At 40.8% G+C, this 12,316-nt stretch overlaps 1 long non-coding RNA gene across 1 annotated transcript in view; it reads right to left on the bottom strand.

The window, feature by feature from the left end:
* Nucleotides 1-11,965: 11,965 nt before the first annotated feature.
* The window catches only part of LOC107111514, a 5,704-nt gene continuing 5,353 nt past the window's right edge, over nucleotides 11,966-12,316 (bottom strand). Inside the window, exon 3 of the long non-coding RNA XR_001482564.1 lies at nucleotides 11,966-11,999. This is a non-coding gene — a long non-coding RNA (uncharacterized LOC107111514). The remainder of the gene's footprint in view (nucleotides 12,000-12,316) is intronic.

The raw sequence follows: 12,316 nt of genomic DNA, 5'->3' as shown, positions 1-12,316 counted from the left end.
CCGAGGCAAAGGCCAATGAGGCTGCATATGCAAATAACCTCTGTGTTCTGACTGGCTATGGGGGGGAGAGGAACAGCAAAATGTTTAGAATGTTGGAGGCAGGACTCAGGCAAAGCAGCCAGTGGATAGGGAGACCCTATGAATGACAGATCACTGATTTTGGAGCGTGTGGAATGTTCTAGAGAAGTGCCACCACCATTCGGCTTTTATTTATGGGAGATTTTCCACCCAGAATGATACAGGTAATTTTGATCACTGTTGGTAACATGAACTTTGGTGAGCTGTGACATAACAGTAACATGACAATAGTATATTTGAATAGAGTATAAAAAAATATCTACTAGATTTGTGGATTCATAAATCCATGTATTGGAGAAAAGCCAGATCTTTCTACAAACCTGTGAAGACATTCAGGTTTATGGAAAAATCCTAAAAGTTAGAAACTGTGTGTGTGTATGAAATGTCTCCTTCCACATAGCTAGTCCAGAGCAAGCCAACCCAGTGAGCAGAACTGGGTGATGGGGATGCTCAGAAATGGAACCAGGTGTAATGGAGTAAACAGGAAAGGATAGTGGAATAATGGAGTCCCTGACTGGAATGCAATGCAAAGGGGTTGCTCATGTTAAGACAGAGCAGTCTGTGTTGTGGGGCTGGAGAAGTAAAGACAAGGAAACAGAAAGGATGTTTAAGGACTAAGTAGGGGGTAGTAGGGAGATTGGAATAATACTTTACCCGTCTTGCTGTCAGATCTAGTATGGAATGATGGATGAGGACTGGCAGATGGTTAGGTAGAAGTCATCTATAGAACTCAGAGGGCTCAGGGAACCATTCTTACTGATCTTGGTTTCCCTTGGGATGAATGGGGAAGATTCACTCTTGGCTACATCTTGAAGTTCCTTTTGTCATTAGTCCAGACTTTTGGGCCCTACCAGTCACTGGTACGCAATAGAGTGAATTCTGATTGGTGTAACAGGATCAGGGTACCCCAACAGCCTTACCCTGATAATTTTAGCCTGCAACAGGGGTATTTGAATATGAATTAAAAGTGCACTGTAGGTCAGAAGTGGGGCAGGTCAGAAGTTCTTGGACGAGTGTATTTCTCATACTCCTGATATAAAAAATCTGAAGGTTATCTGGTTCCACTTGGGTTAAAAATTTGAATTGAGGTGTACTCATAGTTGCTATAAATGGGGGGCACTTGCGTCCCCTAACATTCTGTATAGGGGAGCATAGTACTGCATTTCTTTTCCTCTTTCACGGTGCCTTACATGTTCTGCATGTTAGTGTTCTGTGCTGTACAATTGGGGGTTATCTGGATCTAGTCTTTCCCCATGTTCTCACATAGTCTGTTCTTGATAGAATTGGTGCTGCATGTGAAACAGTCTGGGAAAAGAGCAGATTATGGAATGATTCATGGTGGGAAGGGTGCAGTGTGCATAACAACCACAGCATTCACTCCACAAAGCAGCACTGAAATGAAAGCAATGTGGAGGAGGGGAGGTTATATTTACCCTAGATTCCAATTCTACCCTGATCTTGGTGGGTACAGTGATTGCAGAATTAATCTGTTAACTGTTCCTCAATATGTTTAGTTGTAAGTCACACTGGCTTCAATAAAACTTCATTCCAGTCTGTTTAGGTGTGCTGAAACAGCTTCAGATGTTTCAGTTCCTTCATATCATTCTTTGTAAGGTACAATGGTTTATCTCTTTTTGCCCCTCTGAAATTCAGTGCAATCTAGCCTGGCTCCATATCTTTGCTTGGTTCCATCTCTTTGGGAAATAATTCAGCAGCTATTGTAACCAGAATGTCATTTTAAAAATGTCTTTCACAAGAAGAATGAAACACCCTATTGAATTGCTAATTGGAGCGGAGAAACCAAATAGGTTTAGCATACATATAAACAAGCACACCTTCCTGAGATAATTTAAAAGTAATTAAGGATTCTGTGCTATCATAAGCATGTAGTTTAGTTCCTGTGATTTTAAAAACCAGCCATTTTCTTTTTATGAAGTTACAATAGTACTTGCAAATAGGTACAGCACTATTACCATAATCAAAGGTGGTTACAAATAAATATTGACTTGTGTTCATATTTACCTTATTCCTACATAGTTCTGTTTTTCTTCTGTCATTTCCATCACCTGCCTTTTTTTAAAGCAGAGGGTACATCTTTTGACATGACCCAAATCTCCTATAAGTTATACGTTAGTAAATTAATTTATGTAGTTTTGTGGCAAGGAACAACTAGTGCTATCTTAAGAATTGCACCATTCGTGTGCTGTGGATAGAGTTCGGACCACACAATTTAATACAAGGACTATATTAGCTAATTAGCAGCTAATCAGTTACTGTGGAAAGCCTAGAGGAGTGCAAACTTCACTGTGGTTCAGTAGTAAAGAACTTGCTTTGCATACAGAAGGTCCCAGGTTCAATCTCTAACAGTGCCAGTTAAAAGGAATGGGTACTTAGTGATGTGAAAGACTGGAATCCCAGAAAGCTGCTGCCAGTCAGAGTAGACAGCAGAGTGTGACAAATCAGTGGTCTGACTTGTTATAAGGCATGTTCATGTGCCCATGCTGTGTTCATGGATAAAATACTATAGAACTAGCAAATGAGAAAGGATTACAAGTTTATTCACACTATAAAGAGTCAGTTTGGAATTGAAACCTAGTTTTCAATCTTGTGCAAATTTGTTGGATGAGAATTTTTCCTTCAGTGCAAGAATAAACTCTGGAGCTCTTCATAGCTTTTTCTACTGCAGCTACTACTGTGTGCAAAGGTAGCTTATTCATCCATCTGTGGCAGACTGTTTTAAAAAATAAATTTGTAGTAAATTCTGTATAATTGGAGAACCTATTTACAGACTGCAAGTTTGAATAGTATATGATTTTTTCACCGTCTTGATGTCTTCAGGGCTGTGCCAAAACAAGAACAATGGAACTGAATTAATATTGGGAAAGAAAAACAAGGACTACTTCAGCATCTAATTAGGTTTTCATAGGTTACACCCCAACATTTTCATTCAGTTGGAATGGGAAAAACAGAGCCACATTTTCATTAATAAACATACTGTCCTTGTTCTACAAACAGGCTAGCTGTCTTTCAGTCAGTCAGATGCTAACTGATTACTTTTATATTATCAAAGGGGCAGGAGCTTTGGGTGCACCTTGAAACTTGTTTTGTACACATCAATCGTTTATGTTGTTTACATATATTCATTTATTTTATTTAAAGTCAGCCTTTCTCATGGACACTCAAGGTTGATTACAGAGTGTAAGTCAATATGATCAACAGGATGGGACGTCCAGCAAATAATGCAATAGGTTTTGGGTTGCAGAAATCTGAAAACAAGTAGAAACCCAATTAAGGCTGCAATCCTATGCACACTTAATACACCCTCATTATACTCATTTGGAATGACTTCCAAATAAGCATGCAAATAACTGCACTGCGTGTCTGGAATGCAGTATGTATTGCAGTTTGACAGTTTGCCAAACTGCAGACTATAAGCTATTTCATGTCCTCAAGTTTCTTTCTTTCTTCCCTTCCTCTTTTTTCTTCTTAGAGTTCTAGGAAGCTTGCAAGTTTGCTCAGTTTTTATAATGTTTTGTTACATTCTAATAAACAGTTATTCTGGTTGGCTTGAGTTGGCTATGCTATCAGTTTTATACTAAAAACTACAGTGCCATGGAAAGGGCAGGAAGTTTCCTCTCAAGTTCTTATCCTCAACTGGCCTCTATTCTGGTACTCCTAATATTTTTATCTGAAGATACAGGTAATTACTGTATTAAATACAAGATTTAAAAACTTTTTGGCGGATTTTTAAAAGGGAGGATCGTCTTAAATTTGGAAAGAAACACTCTGCAGTTGCAGAGAGGGGCAAAAGGGCATGCAGCTTGGTCTCACAGGTTGGAAATACTCCTGGTGCACTTTCCTTAACATCTGGCTTGGTGAAGAAGTGCAGAGGGAGAGAAAGGCCAGCCTCTATTAGCTGGGGGAGGGGAGCTGGGAACTGCCCATGTGTCTGAGTTGGGGGGCAACACGCACTCTTTGCTCAGTCAGAAAGTACAGAGAAGAAAGGCCAGCCTCTCTTCCTTTGCACTTTCTGGCTCTGGATCAACTAGGCCAGTAGAGTTGCAGAGGCAATCCAGGCTGCTGGGGCAACAAAGCCCACCAAAGCTTGGGTTGGGGGCCAGGAAGATACAAACTGGTTATAGGACATCTTTCCCTCACCCCTTGAGGGGGTCATCTTAAGTTCAATATCTGTTTTTATGTATGGTCTCTCTTTTTTAAGGGGAGTCCTCTTATATTTGGGCTCATCTTTCTTTCGAGGAAGTACAATAACATAATTTTACAGAGCAAGATTCTTACCGTTAGTTCTTCACTGGCATTTTCTACACCAGCTTGTGCCACCAATCCATTAACTTGTTTCTCAAGACCATCTATATGTTCACCCATGTCTTCCAGTAAAAGGTTAAAGAGCATTATAGTATTTTGTGTTTTTATAAAATAAATGTTCATAGTAATGTAAAAGAGCATTATAGTATTTTGTGTTTTTATAAAATAAATGTTCATAGTAATGTAAAAGAGCATTATAGTATTTTGTGTTTTTATAAAATAAATGTTCATAGTAATGTAAAAAGGGATTATAGTATTTTGTGTTTTTATAAAAAAGAGGTCTGTTTCTTTCTTCAGGTATGTTCATCATATGTTGGATTTGTACTGAAAAAAATAGGCTGAATCGCTAATTTCAAATGATTAAAGTAGTGTAACATTACAATTTAGTATACTCCCTTCAAAAGCATGCCAGGTGTGTGCTCTGAAAGAAGTGCTGCACAGAAGGTATATTGTCATCAAACAGCAATTCCTTAATGTTGCAAAACCACATTTAATTTGAGACACTCAATTTTCAGTACCCTGAAACCGATGCCATAGAATTTTAATGCAATTATATTTATATCTCAACTTCTCTAAGTACTTTTAAGGACCACATCAATTATATATAGGGAGCATACAAACTATTTAAATGGTTTGGTTTTGCCAAAGTAAATGTTCTTAACAACTACGTCCCACTTTGAGATGTGACTGTAATATGGTGACATTCAGTCATGAGATGGTTTGACCTCATCCAGTTTGAAGGAGTCTAAGAAAAAGTCTTCAGGCTTGAGGTACATTGTTTATCAGTTTTTTGCTGTATCATACTAGTACTGACAATGGGGTTAAGAGTAGGCTCTCTATAAGAGTACCATGCTTTATGGGTCAAGCAAAAGAAAGGAAGTAGGCAATGGATTGAGGTTTCAAGATGTGCTTTAGGCTTTTCCCCCTTTTGTTAATCTGAGGTATTAATAACTATAGAACAAATAGTATGCTCTAATGAAGTTGTACCTAGGCCTTTTTATTAAGAAAATTCAAGCAGGAAATTTTGTTTAGGGCTTACTTGTCAAGTCTTTCTGATCTCTTCTCAGTTAGTACAGTAATAGTGCAATCCTGAACAGTTAAAACCTTCTAAACCCACTGACTTAAATGGGGTTGCATTGTAAATTATTGTTCCCCTCTTCTGTGAGTAGACTGTTCAAGAACCTTCTGAATATAATTTAGAACACACTATCCTTGAATACTTTATTACTATTTGTTTTTAACTTTATCACGACTTTGCCTAAGTGAATGATTATGTATAAGATCTTTCAGAATGGATACTTTTTAAATGATTTGGTAATTATTAATCAAATAAGTTCTTTATAAATTGCTCAAGTGTAATCAACACTGCAAAATTTGTACTATTTAGTTGTACATAGATAACTGAAAAGGATATTTCGTAGCGCTAATTTGTCAGCCAATGCTTGAAAGTTATCATGCACCTGTTGTAGTAAGTTTTCTGCCTGGAAAAATTGAAAGATTATTAGCAAATAATATAATTATGCTACAGGAAAAACTCCATTGATTTGCTGTAATAATAAAATGGCATAAAGAAGTGTATATACTTTGCTTTATTGCACTGGAACAGGAGGTAGTTTTTCTAACGCTGGTTATAGGAAGCTATTTTATTCATAGCACTTGTAGAGTTTTGTTGTAGTATGTGAAAGAAAGCAGGAAACACAGACTACCTAATAATGAAACACTCTTATTTTGTTAAAATACCTGAAGTCTCAAAACATCTACAGAGAAATAACATATCTAGCACAAGACTGAGAAAGTTTTCATGGGTATGTCTTCACAGGTTGATAATATATCTCCTTCTTGATAACTTTTATGGGGAAACTGAGCAGGCTAATGTATTTTGTATAAACAAATGTTGCCAAGTTGTAAGTTATCAGTTTGTATACATTTGGATGTCAAATGGACATGTATCTAATGTGCTAAATGATGTATATATATATATATATATATTTTAAATTTTTAAATGTATTGTCCATAATCCACTTACTTCAAAATAACTTGAGTTGGGTGTGCTTATTTAACAGAGATTGTGAAAATGATGGGTACATTATATAGTACATTATTTCAAGATGACCATAAAAATTAAGGATGAGCAAATTACCTCTATAATACTCCCAGCAGTAGTGCTCAGGTGATGAACATTTGTATTATTGTTATTACATAAAAGTAATGAATTGCCTCATACAAAAATTTGGAACACTGACATTTATTTAAAATATTTACTAGGACCATGCTCAAATTTCTAAGGCATTTTTATTATAATGTACACGTTAAAAATCAACTTTTTTTTACAATATCACATAAATATGTTCAGTTCTGGTGTTAAGATAACTAGAATTCACATGAGAACAGCTGTTGCAAAAAATATCTTGCAGGTGTGTGCCATTATTTACAATTTATTCATAATCCTTAAAAGGGAAGTAATGAAATTATTATTAGGCTGCAATAATGAAATACTGTTGGAGATTAATAAATACAAACTATTTTAGAACACGTTGCTCTTATGTGATGCTGTAAACTTTGTAGTTATTTACTATAAGAATACATAGGATTTAGAAGCAGACTGCATTATTTGACTGGTATCCAGTGAGAAACCTGTTGTTTTTTGTGAACCATACGAAGCTGAAGATGGCAAAACAACTAGCATCCAAGAGTAATGAAATATTTCTGAGGGACTATTGTTAAGAGAAAGGGGGATTCCTTTTTAAGAAAGCCCTTTTTCCCCCTCTAGGAGAGAGCTGCTTCCTTCCTTTAAGAGCCACCTGAAAGGCAGACACAGGCTGCGGTCACACGGGCAGGAAAATGCAGGGGGGGAGCGTGGCTGTTTGCCCCGGGGCGAAATAACATGCGGTTGCGCCAGCAGACGTACCATGGAGGTCCTGTGGTAGGGGGGAGGTGCCAATCACACCACAATCCTGCGTGCGGCAAAGGGGTGTTTTTTCTTCTTGACACCAAAGTGTGCGCATACCCCGTTGGGTGCTTGTGCGCATCCCATGGACAGTTGGGAAAAAAAACCCTTTTTACGAGGGGGCATGGGCGGGCGCCGGATGCCATGGGAGTCCCCCGGAAACGCTATCACGCGCCTGCCCTTGCCCCGCGCCTGCCCTTGCCCCGCCACAGGAGCTCTACGCTTCCCAGATGTGGCAGTGTGATCCTGCCCGGAAAATCCACCTAACTTCCGTCGCAGTAGCCTGGCTACTGCTCCGTGTGACCACAGCTATTGGCTGTGTTCTCTCTCTCTCTCTCTCTCTCTCACACACACAAAATAATCCACTTTCAGTGCACTTTTCAACTGGATTTTGCCAGGTCACACAGTAAAACCCAATTGGAAAGTGCATTGAAAGTGGATTATTTAGTGTGTGTGACGACAGCCACAGAATCATAGCATTGGAAGAGAACTCCAGGGTCATCTAGTCCAACATACAAGTTCATCGCTCCCCACTCGCTGGGGCTTAACCAGGGGGAGAACCTGTTAAGGGTCCAGAGTCTGACAGGCAAACACAAACGTAACCTGACCGCCTTTCTCCATCCTTTTGTGTTCATTTTCCCCTTAAGAAAGCCGTTAGATCCGCCGCGTCTCATTTGCACCGCTGTGCGCAAACTGCGCTGTTCAACTTTTTAACGGGTGAGCGTTTGCCTGCAGGCCCTGAGGTCTCTTCCCCCCCCCCGCCCCCGCTCAGGAATTCCGCCAGCGGAACTGCTTTGTGAATCGCCCCCTCGATGCATGCGCCCTCCGCAAAGCACAAACCAGTACCGGCGCTAACCGGCGCCCTCCCCGCACTCACAAACTGAGAGAGCTCCCTGGCGCTTTGGGGGTCGTTGTCCGCCATCTCCCGTCCACCAGCTCTTTCGCACGACGCCCGCCTGCTCCCGTGTTTTCCCCAGCCAAATAGCAACGTCTGGCCTCCCGTGCCGCCTTCCAGGGGCGCCAAGAGGATCGTCAACCTGGGACGGGCCAGGACAGACGCCTCTGAAGCGCGAGGGCGGGAGACGCCCTCTTCCGCTGGGTGGCCGAGGGGGGAGAGGCATGTGGCGGCGAGGCTCGCTCCGCCTCCTCGCGACGCGCAAGGTAACCTGGCCAGACGGGTCTGTCTGCCTTCCACTCTCTGGCATCTCGGCTCTGCGCCGCAAAACTCGTTCGCCTCTCCCACCTGTGTTAAAGCGAGATTTCGGAAGTACAGTATGAGGGTTTCGACTGTGTGCGGAGGAGTCTACCCTGGCACCTGCCTTTAAGGAGAAACCACTGTAGGAAAGTGGATAGTGTAGTTAAAAACCACCTCACCAATGAGCTGTTTTTTCACAGGGTGATCTTATTTATTTATTTATGTTATTAAAGTTATATCCCGCTCTCCCCAAATGGGCGGGTAACAAGAGGCATATGCCATGATATGCAAGATATTCTCTCAATTTTTGAGCACTGAAAAGGTGCTTATGTTTCTTGCTGAAATCCATGTGATTACACTGTGATTCAATATGGGGAGTAACATCTGAAGCAGTTGAAGCTGTGTATGATGGTAGAGGAGAGCGCAAAAGTGGGCTTGAAGCTCAACATAAAAAAAACTAAGATCATGGCATCCGGACCCATCACTCCTTGGCAAATAGAAGGGGAAGTCATGGAAATAGTGACAGACTTCACGTTCCTGAGATCCCAGATCACCGCAGACTGTGACTGCAGCCATGAAATTAAAAGACTCCTGCTCCTTGGGAGGAAAGCGATGGCGAACCTAAGCACCATGATAAAAAGTAGAGACATCACCCTGCCAACAAAAGTCCGCATGGTCAAAGCAATGGTATTCCCAGTAGTCATGTATGGCTGCGAGAGTTGGACTATAAGGAAGGCCGAGCACAGAAGAATAGATTCTTTTGAACTATGGTGCTGGAGAAGACTCTCGAGAGTCCCTTGGACTGCAAGAAGATCAAATCAGTCAATCCTAAAAGAAATCAACCCTGACTGTTCCCTGGAAGGCCAGATAATGAAACTGAAGCTCAAATACTTTGGCCACCAAATGAGAAGGGAGCACTCACTGGAGAAGACCCTGATGCTGGGAAAGATTGAAGGTCAAAGAAGACGGGGATGGCAAAGGATGAGATGGTTAGACAGTGTCATAGATGCAACGAACATGAAATTGAGTGAACTTCAGAGGACAGCGGAAGACAGGAGGGCCTGGCGTGATCTGGTCTATGGGGTCACAAAGAGCTGGACTCGACTGTGCGACTGAACAACAACAAAAATCAAATACTTAGCTTTAGATTTTGTGGCCATTCTTTAATCTCAAAGCCCAAAGTTTCATGCATAGTCCCCTCCTCAGAAACTGATGTAGTAAACAGTGCCAGAAAATGATTTTCCTAGCATGTCACAGGAATGTGACAAGGAACTATTCTTCACAAGTTCAGGTTGCTAGCAATTATACCCCCCCAACTTATCATCTTTCAGGTTGGCTGCCCAAAACCAAGCAATTCCTGCCCTCCTTTTCAGTCACACACTCTAAGCCTAACCTATCTCACAGGTTTGTTATGAGAACAAAATGGAGTAAACAAACTAAATAAATAATATATTACACCCCTTGGAGGACACCTGGAGATATAAGAGGTGGGATGGGCATGTCACATTAGCACTCACTCTCTCCCCAGGGTAGTATCAGGGGTAGGGATGGGCACAAACCACATTTTTGCAGTTTGGTTTATGATTCGTGGTTGAACCATAAACCTATACAAACCGGAAGGTTGGTTCATGAACCAAATCAGTTTGTATGGGTTTATGACCCCTACTTTCTGCTCCCCACCACTTGCCACGGGAAGGAGAAAGCAAGGGTTTAAATGGCTTGGAGCTGAAACCAAGAAAGCCCCTTTAAACAGCTGAGCTGCCCGGAGCTGAACACTTTGCTCCATGCGGCTCAGCTGTTTAAAGGGGCTTTCTTGGGCAGGGAGCCCGGGGCTGTCTGTCAAAGAAAGCACTTTTAACAGCTGAGAAGCATAGAGCAAATTGCTGTGTGCAGTACAGTTTGCTCAGTGCCTTCAGCCGTTTAAACTTTAAAGAGACTGCACCAGAAAGCCTGAAACAGCTGAGTGGTGGGGAGTCCCAGCCACTCAGCTGTCTGGGGGGTTTTCTGCTCTGGCCATGAACTGCCTTAAAAGTTTGTGGAAGTCCATGACAGTAGACCCATTACTGACTTTGGTTCCTGAACCACAAGCAGGACGAAATTCATCACAAATTTTGCTTCATGGTTCAGTTTGTGCCTATCCCTAATTAGGGGCCTTATATAAACCAACACTAAAATAAGAGATGTCTTAAAGCTATAGGACATCTACAGTGATGGAAATCAGGACCAGGATCCAAACAGCTGCATAGACTCCTGCAAGGAGTTCGTGCTATTAATCATTGGAATTTTAAAAACATTTTTTGAATTGCTGGATTTCATATGGTATCTCAGTCCTCTAATTTTAAAAAATAGTTTGCCATTTGGCCTGGGGAGGGGTGTTGCTGTTCTAGAAAAAAATGGTTTAAATCATGCTGGCCATGATGTTTGGAAGTTCAGGACATTGTATTCTGTGATGTTGTCATTCTCGAATAAGGAACTGTTAAAAATAAGTGCCTGGCAACCATACTGAACACACACACACACCCTTTGTCTCTCAAATGTTCCTATTTACTCTTGAGCACACAGATGGCTTGCACACTTTGAGGAAAATATGTCAGAGAGACTGGCAGGACAAGTTATATCAGTACTGTACATGGTAGCCACCTTTCTCTGAACTTTCTGGGAGCTACCTAAAAGTCACTTTGGATAATCAGAGGTTTGGGTAAACAGAGGTGATATTTACCTTGGTCCATTTGTGCATATTTAGAAAGGAGGAACATTGTGGAGTAGAATTCTCAAGTTATTCATTACTGATTTTTTTTTGTATGTATGGTGCTTATCATAGTAATCTTCACAGTTGTTTTAGATTTGTCCTTCATCAGCACCATTTCAGTTTCACGGACAGAGAGCTAGGAAAATAATTACTTTTCCTTTTTTTTTGTCCCCCCCCGTAGGGGATTTTTTAATTGCATTTTCTACAAACTACAAAGAAACAAGGAAAGGTAACTACAAACTACAGGTGAAAGTAAAGAAAAGCCACTAAAAACCCAAGAGATGGTGGTCATACACAATGCTTACAAAATTACCTTCTAGTTAAATAAGATTATACTTTGCTACGTTAAGTGAGTATACAATTCTTATTGCTTATACTGAAATCTCCAACAGATCTGACTATATAAAGAGCTCTATAGAGAAATAATTTAAATTCATTTAAAACAGAATCTAGAGACAATCACAACTTTGGTTTCTCAATTGATAGCTTAATTTAGGGGCAGCTGCCCCACGTTCAGAAACTGAGTCCTCATCAGAAGGTGCCAGTGCTCCTTCTTCTTCACTTCCCTTGCTGCTGCCATCTTCATCTTTATCCTCTTCACTTGCTGGACCGGCATGTTGATGTAGAAATTTGCATGCCTTTACAACAGAGTCAATTTTTCTTTCTTGTCTTTAAATTTGAAGAGCATGACTTCTGGAACACTCCATCTGTAGGGGACATTGTTTTTCTGTAAGAACAGCGCCAAGTCTCTGAATTTCTTTCTCTTTTTCCTTACTTCAAACGGAATGTCCTTCAAAACTCTTATTTCTTTGTCTTTGATTTTCAGGATGGCTCCACTTGTTGCTTTCAATATTTAATCTCTTACTTGTCTCCTGGAGAATCTCAAGAATTACTTTTCCAAACTAGTCAATAAAATTCATGTCCAGATCCCAACAAGTTGGGACCTGGAAGAAACTTGCAGGAGTATCTTCCCCATTCCCACCACCTCTGCTTCTCCCCCTCTCCCCCTACTTCTCTCACACTC

The sequence above is a fragment of the Gekko japonicus genome, unplaced genomic scaffold (assembly GCF_001447785.1).
Source record: "Gekko japonicus isolate JY-2015 unplaced genomic scaffold, Gekko_japonicus_V1.1 scaffold54, whole genome shotgun sequence".
NCBI classification, from domain to species: Eukaryota; Metazoa; Chordata; class Lepidosauria; order Squamata; family Gekkonidae; genus Gekko; species Gekko japonicus.
The sequence above is the reverse complement of the archived record's forward strand: the minus strand, read 5'-3'. Positions and strand labels throughout refer to the sequence as shown.